At 50.7% G+C, this 11,676-nt stretch overlaps 1 protein-coding gene across 5 annotated transcripts in view; it reads right to left on the bottom strand.

Annotated features, from left to right (window-relative positions):
- Positions 1-8,051, bottom strand: part of LRRC3B (leucine rich repeat containing 3B) — a 96,475-nt gene extending 88,424 nt beyond the window's left edge. Inside the window, exon 1 of one of the 5 annotated variants that reach the window (XM_061134449.1) lies at positions 7,947-8,051. The gene's annotated coding sequence lies outside the window, so the exon portion shown is untranslated. Of the gene's footprint in view, positions 1-2,049; positions 2,144-5,670; positions 5,695-5,857; positions 6,081-6,533; positions 6,647-7,946 lie in introns of those variants that run through there. The other 4 variants (XM_061134446.1, XM_061134447.1, XM_061134452.1 and 1 more) reach the window with 4 other exon arrangements.
- Between the last annotated feature and the right edge of the window lie 3,625 nt (positions 8,052-11,676).

Consider the following 11,676-nt stretch of genomic DNA (forward strand, 5'->3'; position numbering starts at 1 on the left):
GCCTTCTCCCTCCTCCCACCAGGGGAAAATTTGTGTCCTGAAACAGCCATCTCCCCCAGCAAGGGACTGATTACTTATATGCAGACTGAAAAGTCTATCAATGGTCTAAAGAAAAGAAGAAGAGGGAAAGAAGGCAGGAAAAAAGAAAGAAAGAAAGAAGGAACCAATCTAAATTTGTGTTACTCCATGCTTAAGAGTGACTCACAATATTATATTTTTTTATTTTTTATATTTGTTCCCATTTTACTTCCACTAAAAGGCACAAATTCTTTTTCAAACACTGTCTCAAATCCTTTTTTCAAAACCTGTCCCTGGACAAGTATTAACATAAAAAGCAGCTCAGAGAGTGTAGGAGAAATTGAAACCATAAATTTTATAATATCTGTTAATTTATCCTCCAAAAGAAAAAAGTCTTTATCTGAGTGGTTCTTTTTCAGTACATGCGTGCATGCATGCTAAGTCACTTCAGTTGTGTCCAAGTCTGTGTGACCCCATGGACTGTAGCCCACCAGGCTCTTCTGTCCATGGGATTCTCCAGGCAAGAATACTGGAGTGGGCTGCCATGCCCTCCTCCAGGGGATCTTCCCAACCCAGGGATTGAACCTGCATCTCTTAAGTCTCCTGCATTGGCAGGCGGGTTCTTTAACACTGGCACCACCCGGGAAGCCCTTTTCAATACTTAATTCAGATTTTTTAAAAAAATTTTAAATATTATACAGTCCTTACTCTTAACTTACTCACTTTGGGAAAATATGGTCCAAACTTGTCAGGTCTTGAGAAGGTTGCAGACTTCATTCTTGCCTCAAATGGCTATTTCATACGTCATGTTGTGATGTATTAATTCACCAAGTTTTTACAAAGCACAGATAGGTATATACCAGTATGTCAGATCTAAGAGCTGCCATTATGGTTCCCAACCACTTGTAGAATAAAGCTCACCATACCCACAATCTGAAGACAAATCCTGTGGATTATTCAAATCTAGATTAAGGTATTATGTTTTTATTTAAAATAAAGCCAATGAAGAAATAGCTTCTCAGGTTCTACCTGGCTATATTTTCTTTTCCTTATCTTCCCCCCGTCATCACCTTCAAATCCCACATATCCTTATTATTCGGATTCTCTTGTTAATAAAAACAGGTCAAATTCAGATGCTCTGGTTCTTGATTCTCTTATTTTTAGCTATCTCACCAAAACTGAGAATTTTAATTCTTACTATGTATTGTATAAAACTAGTTATTCACTGTGTTCTGAATAAAAAGGTTTTATGTGTTTCATAACCTTTTCCCAGCACATGTTGCTCGATAATAATTGTTATTCTGTCAACAAACTTGTGCTTATATGGTTTAAGATAAATATACCCCCAACGAATTGTCCCCGTAGGAGCGCTGTGTGGGCCGCAGGCAGTGAGTGCGCGAGTTGGCAGAAGGGATGTGGGCCACACTCACGGGACACGGAGACAAGGAACGCCCCTGGCACCCCTGATAAAGCTCGGAACTGGAAACCAGGATGTCGGCCCAGGGGCGAACAGAGTCTTCCTCCTGTGGTTCCTAAGAGAGGGACCCCTTCTCTGTGAGACTGTCATGCCTGATTTCAATGCCACGTGGTTTCTGCTCCAACTCTGCGGGAATCCAGCTAAAGCAGCAAGCCTTCCTTCAGACGATCACCCTTCTAGGATGATTTGAGGTTCAGGGCTCTCCCTGCGGACTGGGGCATCGGTACATACTTTTCCCTCCTTATAGTAAAAACAACATGCTTTTCTAATGAACTCTCTAGAAACCGAATGCTTCCCTTGAGATAACCAAGATCAGTCAGCCCTGAGGAGGTGGGCAGGAGGGGAGGCGGGAAGGCCAGCATCCCGCAGGGCACACCAAAGCCCTCTGTCACCCAAGCCTCCTTCCATCTCCCCGCACCGCTGCCTCACCCCCACACAGGTGTCCTTGCTGCCTAAAGGCCTCCATCCTGGCTTGTCACAGCAACAGGGGTGAAAAGCTTGTTCCTGGGGACATAAAAGGCACCAAATCTCCACCATCTGCCTGCAACTCTTACCTCCCCCGCCTCAGTGTGACTGAGAAACAGGCTTTCCCAATTTCCTCTCTGTTTACTTTTTGTTGATTCAGCTCCAGGGGAAGAGCATCTTGATACTGTAGCTGCAGGGGAGAAGACAGGGGATGTTCTTAGGAATCGGAATTCTGTCCTACAGGAACGCCCAGGGGCATACGGAATGCCCAAACTACTAGGGAAAGTCCCCTTTGTTAAAGGGGCTCAGTGAGTGAGACGCGGCAAAGAATAATTTCCCCGTTTCTGAGCCTCAAGTATGTCTGTTTCTGAGTCCCAAGTATGTCCAGCAGAAAGATGTGGTTTTGCCTCAAGTTGACAGCAGCCTAAAGTTTAGGATCAGAAATCAGAAACCAATGGTCAGAAATCCAGGAGAAATAACACCAAATCACTTCACTGGACACAAAAGGATTTTTCCCTCTGAGGTCCCACATTTTCTCTTATTTTCACAAACACCTGCAGGTGGGGGAAGACAGAGCCATTCCACTGGACAGAAGGATGAGGCTAAAATGGCTGAGCATGCCTTTAATTTTCTTTAGAATTATGGAAAAGGCTGCACAGTTAGTCTTTTATCAGAAGACTTACAAATGGTCTACTGCAGTTTTTGGCAAAACACATATATTTGTGGTGGTTTAACCATTCTACGATTGTGGCTTTTTTCTGGTTATGCAGATGGAGGCATTTATGCCAAATTAGCAAAGAGCTCTCCTTTTTTAATAAAGTTTTTCCCTAATCCATTTTTCACAGATTAATATTAAGAAGCTGAAAAACCACCGCAGTGAACGCAATGCCTGTGTGCATCAACATGGGCTACTTCAACCAAGGGTCAGAAGACAGTGGTCCTAGTACTAGTGGTGCTAGGAACACACAAAAATGACCTTCATCAGGGAATCTCCTTCCCGCCTCTGGGCTGGGAGGGACAGATCTGAGAAGTCCCTCGCTCTGATATTCTGGGATTCAGTCACGATAAATAGACTCTTGCAGAATCCAGTGTCTATAATTTGTATCTCTGGAGCGGACCCTGATCACACTCATATCCTCCTTACATATCTCATCACTTTTACAAAGGGGCATCCCAGGTGGCGCTAGTGGTAAAGACCCTAAGAGACACGGGTTCGATTCCTGGGTCTAGAAGATCCCTGGAGGAGGGCATGGCCACCCACTCCAGTATGCTTGCCTGGAGAATCCCATGGGCAGAGGAGCCTGGCGGGCTATAACAGTCCATGGGGTCGCACAGAGTCACACATGACTGAAATGACTTACCATGCACACTCTCCAAAAGAATCAGAAAAGAAGTCCAGTGCCGGCAGCCAATTGCCTAAATCTGCTTCCAGAGCCAGGATCCCACCCTCCCGAGGTGCGCCCCAAGGGACCTATCAGTGTCAGCCCCAGAAGCCTCACAGGCCAGCCTGGCGCTGCCAACACGGCCCCGGGTTGGAGCAGAAGACTAGGGCCTCCCCCACCTCCTGTGGTCAAAGGGTCTGTGGGAGCAAGTGGGCTTCAAAGCAGGGACAGACGAGCTGTCCTCCACCCAAGACTAACCCGTCCCGCCACTTACAGGCTGGGCAACAACAAGCAAACCGATTACTTCCTCCACGGCTTAGTTTTCAGAATAACTCTCCTCCTGGGTTGTGAGGAGGGTTGTGCCCAGGAAACCATCAGAGACTGGCACAGGGTAAAGGCCAGTGGGGACAATCGTCCCTGCTACCTGGCCCCTCAGAAGATCTCCCCAGCAACCTGCACAAGCACCTTGGTGCGGATGTTAAGTCCTCCTTCAGCAGCTGCCAAGGGGACTTTCTTGGTGGTCCAGGGGTTGACAATCTGGCTGCCAACGTAGGGGACACCGGTTCTCTCCCTGGTCCGGGAGGATTCCACATGCCAGGGAACAACTGAGCCCGATGTCACAGCTACTGAAGCCTGAGGGTTCTAGAGCCCAGGCACCTAGGGAGGGTAGCCCCACTCTCCTAGGGAGGGTAGCCCCACTCTCCCGCAACTAGAAAAAGCCTGCCCGCGGCAAGACCAGCGGAACCAAACAAATGATTTTCAAAGAGTTGCCAAAGGACACGTTCCGTCTCTTTCTGCAAGCAAAGCAAGTGGGCAGAACACAAGCAGGCCATAAGAGAGAAGCAGGTCCTGGGCGTCAAAATCTCAATGGTGAGCTTGAGCGAGGGACTTAATTCTAGGATCCTACCTCAAGAGCCAGGAAATTCGGAAGAGGCCAAAGCTGGCCTGTGGGGTGTGGCCTTGGCGCTCAGAAGCTGCACCCCAGCCTCGTCCCAGGGCACCCCCAACAGCTGCTTGGGGCTCTGGAGCTTGCCTTCGGGAGGCAGGGCGCGCGCGGCCGCAGGGGGGACCCTGGATGGAGGGGAATGACCCAACTCAGGACCCCTCCCTGAGTCCGGGCCAGTCGAAGTCTCTTCCAGAAGGGTCTGGCCCAAGCCTGGGGTCCAACAGAGGGGTCTACGCGGAGTTCTGCTTTCTCCCAGCTCGGATCCGGAGATGTCTGCAGGGGAACCGCAGGGACGAAACGGGGGGTCCCCCTCCGCGCCTGCACGTGGAAGAGTTGTGCAGGGACCACCCGAGGGTTTAGGGCGCTCCAGACCCAGGCAACTTTCAAACCCCTCTTCTCTGAAGCCGGGAGGAAGCGACCCGGGAACGGAGTCTCAGCCGAAGGCGCCACTTTGAGAGGGGCGTGCACCTCCTCAGAGAGAGGAAGGGTTAAACCCGGAGCTGCCAGGCCTTTGAGAGCCTAGCGAGTTCCCCGCCGGCCTCCGCGGGGCAAGGGGGGCTCCCTTTTCTTCTCCACAGCACTCTAGGGACCCCCCTCCCAATGGCCTTCCCCACCAGACTGCTGGGGTGCCAAGGAGGAAAGGGGCTGGCCTTCCCGCATCCGCCAAGACGCCTGGAACAGCCCAGAGGGTCTACCTGGGGGCTGAGAGGTGGACCGAGTCCCCTCTGCCCCGGGCCCCGGATCTGGGAGCCAGGCCTCCCCTCCCCCGAGGCCCGCACCCCCGCGCCCCGCGCCCCGCCTTTCGCCGCATCCCCTCCCGGATCAGCGCTCCGGAGCCGCCGGGGGGCTCGGGGCTCCCCGGGTCGCTCGCTCCGCCCAGGGGGTAGGCGCGGGAGGCGGGGGAGGGGGCTGGCGCTGCAGCCGCGGCCCCTGCGCCGTCCTCCCACCGCCTGGGACCCGGGTCTCCACGCCCAGGCGCCGGGGACACTCCCCAAGCAGCACACAGCCTCCCCCCGAATCCCGGAATCCCCTTCCCACCCCGCGGCTGCGGAAACACCCCGAACTCCTAGGCGCCGGGCTGGGAGGGTGGGCGTGGGCCGGCCGGCCGGGCTGCGGAAGGGGAAAGGTACAGCCGCGGGCGCTGGGGAAGGGGACGCGGGGTCCTCCTGGAGCTGGGAAAGCGCCCCCAGACCACTCAGCCACCGCCCAAGACGCCAACGGACACGGTCTGTTCCATCCGGAGACGGAGATAGCCCCAGTCCAGGCATCAGAAGCCGGCCTTCCCACGCCCCCCACCCCCGGGCCCGGCATTCGGCGGCTGGGGTCGGTCCCACGGCGCTTTCCCCGCGTACCCGCCTCCTCCCCCAGCCGTATTTACACACCCGGTCGGTGCCCTCCACACTCGGATTCCCAGAAGACGGCTTGGGGAGCCGGCCTCTCGTCCACTTGAACCGAGCTTTTGGGTCTCCCCTCCACCCTATCCGTCTCCACCTTCAGCTTCCTCCCACCCCCACCCCCCAACACCCCGCCGGCCACCTTTGCCCACCCCAAACCACTTACTTCACCCACCCGGATCTGCACTTGCCTTCCCACGGCGCACAGCCGCAAACCACTCCGAGGGTTTCATGACCGAGTTGGGGGTGGCACACGGGAGAACCGACCGACTCCCGCCGCGCCGGACGGAGCCCCGGAGCGGGGGGGAGGGGGCAGCCTCCCCCCGCGTCCCACCAGTTCTGTTTCACCCTCTTGGCTCCTACTCAACCCCTACAGGCGGGATGAGCACCGCCGGGTCCCAGACCCTCGTCCCTCCGCAGGGAGCGAAAAGTCGACTGGCAAGAACACAGAGAAATAGACAGATGCCTCCGGCGAGGCGGGGAGGGGGGCGGGGGGGGGAGGATGGGGGGAAGGGCGCAAGCGAGAACTAGACGTGCAACTTGCACGCACCGGCTGAGCGCCGCGCAGTGAGGGGGCACAAAAGTTTGCAGACTGTGGCACTGCAGTCGGCGGCAGGCAAGCAAAGAGGGTCGACAACCCCCCCCCCGGCCCCCACCCAGCACCACCTCTCCCGCCACTCGCCAGGAGGGGGTCCCTCCAAGGATCTGCGCCAGGGAGCCTGGGGGTTGGACAAGGCTCAGAAATGGGGTGATGGTTCTTCTCTACGGGTTCCGGGGAGGGACGGCCTAGGTACCCGGGCAGAGGGGCCAACGCGGCGCTGGGCGAAAAGCAACAGGCGGCTGCACCTTACCTTGCGCCAGTCCGCGGCCGGGGCGGCTGCTCCATCCTCGCAGCGCACGGAGGAGGCGTTGGGTGCGTCTGCGGGGCGGCGTGCGCGCTGCCAGACCCGCAGCAGCCGCCGTCCCCGCCCGACTGCCCGCCGGGCTGCCTGCCTCGGACCGGGCCGGCCGGGTGGGCCGGTTCTCCCGCGGTGGCGGCGGCGGCGGCGGCGTTGGTGCGCGGGACGCGGGCGGTGAGTGGCTGGGCCGCCGTCCCCCGGCGCCTCGGCGGGGAGAGGGCGCGGCCCCCGGGGGCGCGAGGAGGCGCCGCCGGGCTCCCGCTGCAGCGGCGGCCGCTGCAGACCCGGCGCCGGGCCCGGAGCCTCGCTGGAGGGAGCAGACAAAGCGCCGCCCGCCCAGAAGCGATCGGCTGGGTCGCTAGAGGAGAATCGCCTCCAAAGCCGGGCCGGGGAGGAGGGAGGAGGAGGAGGAGGCGGCTGGGGACGGCAAGAGCGGCAGGGGACGAGCGCGACAGCCCGAGCCCAGCCTCGGCGGCGCGGGCGCTGCCCTGCCGCCTCCCGGGCGGGGGTCCGCGAGGGAGCGAGGGGGCGGGGGCTGAGCGATCGCCGCAGGAGCCGCGGAGCTGGGGCGCGAGCGCTCGCTCGGCGCGCCGCCCTCGCCCCCTCGCTCACACCTCCTGGCTTAGCTCCACTCTCGGCATGCTACGGCCCGACCCTTTCTCCTCTGTTTTTCCTAACTCTCGAGATCGGAACCGAATTTAGCTGGCCGGAGCAGCACAACGTGGGGATATGGGTGGATGACCCTCTAAATTTGAAGGAAGGAGGATGCTTGAAATCCTTTCGACAGACGATGGTCCACTGGGTGCCCAGTATAGCGCTCGGCTATTTTGCCCGAGGATGATTAAGTGGGATACCACCCTCGCCCCCTACCCAAGACTCCAAGATCAGACCCTGGAAAAGCCCCCTGCAGCTCCTGAAGCCCAAAGTTTTGGGCTCAGAGCCCTCTTCCCCCCGCTCCCCCAGCCAGTCCAATCAGTTTCCCAAAGCAGAAGGTGTTAGAAAATTAATTTTTTCCCTCCTCTCCCGGGGAGGACTGTGCATGTATGTGCAGCCGAAATGGAGTCTTTAAGTCCCTTAAGAAAGTGTGTGTAAGATTAAAGCAAATTACTGGTTTTCATCATGGTATTGTTTCATGATGTAAATTATTTATCAGATCTATACCAAAAGGAAAAAATTAAAAATTGGGCCAGAGGACCTGGCCTCCCCAGGGTCTACAGATACCACCTTCTTTTATAGCCCATCCTCTCTCTCACCCCAGGCAGAATTAATCTTCCCTTCTCTTTGCTGTCACGGTTGTATTTGCCAGTCACTTGCAGGATTTACATATTTATAGATTTGTTTATAGATTTCTATTGCTTCACTCACCTGTGAGTATTGTTAATTTTTTTTTCTCCACTGCAACATCCAGCAATGTGTTGTATCTAAGCGGTAGGGTTCTCAAGGAAAGCTTAACCAGTGGAAGGTCGATTTCTCCTTCAAGCAGCCAAATCCCAGTGTCTCTAGAATCACAAGGACCCAGGGAAGAAATCTGTAAGAGTTTGGGTGGAACAGAAGACACAGACAGTTACACTCACACCTCTGTGAGCTAGAAACATAAAACTGTGTACTTCATTCTTGTTTCTAAACAATCTCTCACTGACCACCCCACCTCTGTCTGCAGAATTCCCAAAGGCAAAGAAAACCAAACTGTTGCGCAACTGCATAGGGTGAAAAGTACATAGCCATCGCTAACTCCTGAAGCAAACCCATTCCAGGTGAGAAGGACCAGACCATTTTTATCATTTCATGACCCGGGTCAGGTCTGTTGGAAGCCTGCCAAGATTCCCTCCTTTCCAGTGTGGCTGTCTTATTCTGGATGCATTTTCAAACTGTTTGAGCAGTATTTCATTGCCAACAGAGTTTGTGCCTTGTGGCTTAGGGATCTATTAAATAATCCTTTATCTTCTGTCCTCACTTTCTATCAACTATAGGACAGATACCCCAGATCAGGGCTGCACTATGAAAAGGGTCCATAAATGTGTAGGAGATTGGGGGAAAAAAAATGACTCCTAAGATATTTTCTAAGATGATACTGTGATTGGAAAGTTGTAGTTTGAAGTTTTGTTTATTTATTTTATTTTGTTGTTTAGATAAAGTCACAGGTAAATATGGATGGCAGGTGTGTAATTTGGTATAGTTTTTTTTTTTCTGAAGGGAAATTTGGCATTACTATTGAAAACATAAAGTATTTGCATGTCATTGTCCTGATGACTCTATTTCTAGAAATTCATCCTCAGGAAATAATTGAGGATGTACAACAAGATTTATTTACAGGGATGTTTATTGCTGTGATGCTTTTACTAGTAGAAAATCAAAACCAAACTCGTATCTCACAAGAAAGAAATGGTGAAATAGTTTGAAAAACTATTTCAATTATCAGTCAGACATTAAACTGTTGTGGATAGATGAATATGGTCAGGAATGATGGTTATAGTACCACTTTAGTTGAAAAAATCAGATGGCAGAAGATGAGAAAATAGTGAAAATTAAAATATGAAACAGACAGATCTCGGTTTGGAGTCAGACATTTTTACTTGCTAGCTGTGCTGATCCTCTCTAATACCTTGGTTGTATGATTGGATTGATGTTATTTACTTCATAGAGTTTTTGTGCTTTAAATTAAATAGGATTTATGAAAAACAGTGCAATGCCTAAGGCATAGTAAAATCTCAATATGTTTTCCTTTTGGCCATCATTAACTGTTAAAGATGAGTTTAATACATGTTTTGTTGCATATATATATGCATTTAGACTCCTGTGTAGAGTAATATGCACTCTAGACAATAAACATGCAATTTAAACGATACGCATTGTTTATCCCTCTTAATACTGGGATTATGGGTTTCTTTTTAAAAATTTATGTAGTAACCAAAAGCAGTGGAATTAGTTTCTCTTAATTAAAACAAACAGTTTCTAACTGCCGACGCAGGAAATCTCTAGACTAGGATGCTTTCTCCTCTAGTCGATTCACATAATCAACAAGACTTGCCGACTGTTGGTGTCACCCAGGCTATAAAAAGGATGAATGACAGGACATGGAGTTTGTCACCTTCCATATAAACTTGGATTTGTTTTGTAGCAACGAGGAGTCAAGTCCAGCTCAGCAAAATATGCTGCGTTCTTAACATGAAGAGCTGACTGGTTGCTGTTCCCGCCTTGTCTTAAGAGCCAACACAAAAAAGAAAGAAGAGAGAGAAGTTATATTTGTAACTTTTGATTAGTGAATTGGGGAAGAATGCCTGGCATTGAAGGGCCATGAGTGTCTGGGACCTTCACATGTACAGTGGTGGTCCCTATGGGTTGGAGGTAAAGCTTTTGTAAAACTTGTCTGAGTATATTACAAATGTTACAGAAATGTGAAGGCCAACAATATTTACTGGTGTTCTTCATGCAACTTTTTTTTAAAAATAGGGGTCAATTGTTTTAAAAGGAATGTATTTCAGTAATTTTGCATGTAAAGGAAATTCTTTGAATTTTGAATTGTCTCCCTTTGAAACTCTCAACAAGAAAGAGAAATGCATTTCTGTGAGCCCTTGAGTTGAATTTCTGAAACCTGAAGAGTTGGGGTGTCTAAAACTCTGGTGTCTAAGGAATGAAAGGAACCAAGGCGAAAAGATGTTACTGTCACAAATTCTTTGTGGAAGGAGTGCTGGTTCTGCTCTTGATAATGAACCACCCTAGAACTTCTTGGCTTAAAATAACAATCCTTCCTCGTGCTGAATCTGAAATCTGGACAAGGCTGAGGGAGGAAGGCTGAGTCCTAGCCTGCACTGTGTGAACTCAGGGCCTCTGCACTCAGAACAGACACTTTCTCTGCCTCCGGGATGGCTCACCCCCCCTGCCTGGAAGGCCACAGGCTCTCAGCCGTCACCAGGAGCTGAGGGCGGGGTCCTCACTCTCCTTCCACGTTCACCTCTCCGTGTGTACCTCTCCACAGCTTCTCACAGATTTCCTCATTTCGTGGCAGTCTGATTCACAAAGAAAGGAACGTCAATAGAAATCAGATCTTCTGTGAATGTGGAAAATCTAAACTAAGTATTGCCCATTCTACAAACAATCCTGTCTTCACACAATATTATACATTTTGATCCGAAACTCACCAGGCAAGCTATTTAAAAAGATAATCATTTGAATAATTCAGGCAAGTGGATCGAATTTCCTTCCATGCATGGAGATTTTTCATTAAGAATTGGAGGACAAGCTAGGAATGTAAACTGGTGCAGCCACTATGGAAAACAGTATGGAGGTTTCTCAAAAAAATTCAAAAGAGAACTCCCATATGACCCAGAAGTCCCACTTCTGGGTGTTTTATTTGAAGGAAACAAAAATCACTCTCTTGGAAAGATATATACCCCCATGTTCATTGCAACATTATTTGCAATAGCCAGGATATGGAAACAACCTGTGTTAATCAACAGATAGAAGGATAAAGTAAACGTAGAGTATATATGTGTAATGGAATAGTACTCAGCCATGAAAAAGAAAAAATCCTGCCATTTGTGACCACATGGAGTATCTTGAGAGTATTATGCTAAGTGAAATAAGTTAAGGACAAACACTGTATGAGTTCAATGTTTGTGGAATCCACAAAACCAAACAAGACTCATAGATACAGAGAAGAGATTGGTGCTTGCCAAAGGTAGGGGTTGATGGGTGGGAGAAATGAGTTTATTGTTTCACACCAAAAAAAATAGCAATAATTTTAAGATTATCCATTTAAATGAATTCAAAGTAATTATATACATATACACACACACACACACACACACACACACACACACACACACTCTTGAGAGTCCCTTAGATAGCAAGGAGATCAAGCCAGTCAATCCTAAAGGAAATCAATCCTGAATATTTATTGGAAGGACTGAGGCTACAGCTGAAGCTCTGATAATTTGGCCACCTGATGCAAAGAGCTGACTCATTGGAAAAGACCTTGATGCTGGGAAAGATTGAAGGCGGGAGGAGAAGGGGATGACAGAGGATGAGATGGTTGGATGGCATCACCGACTCAATGAACATGAGTTTGAGCAAACTCTGGGAGATAGTGAAGGAT

The sequence above is a fragment of the Dama dama genome, chromosome 32 (genome assembly GCF_033118175.1).
Source record: "Dama dama isolate Ldn47 chromosome 32, ASM3311817v1, whole genome shotgun sequence".
NCBI classification, from domain to species: domain Eukaryota; kingdom Metazoa; phylum Chordata; class Mammalia; order Artiodactyla; family Cervidae; genus Dama; species Dama dama.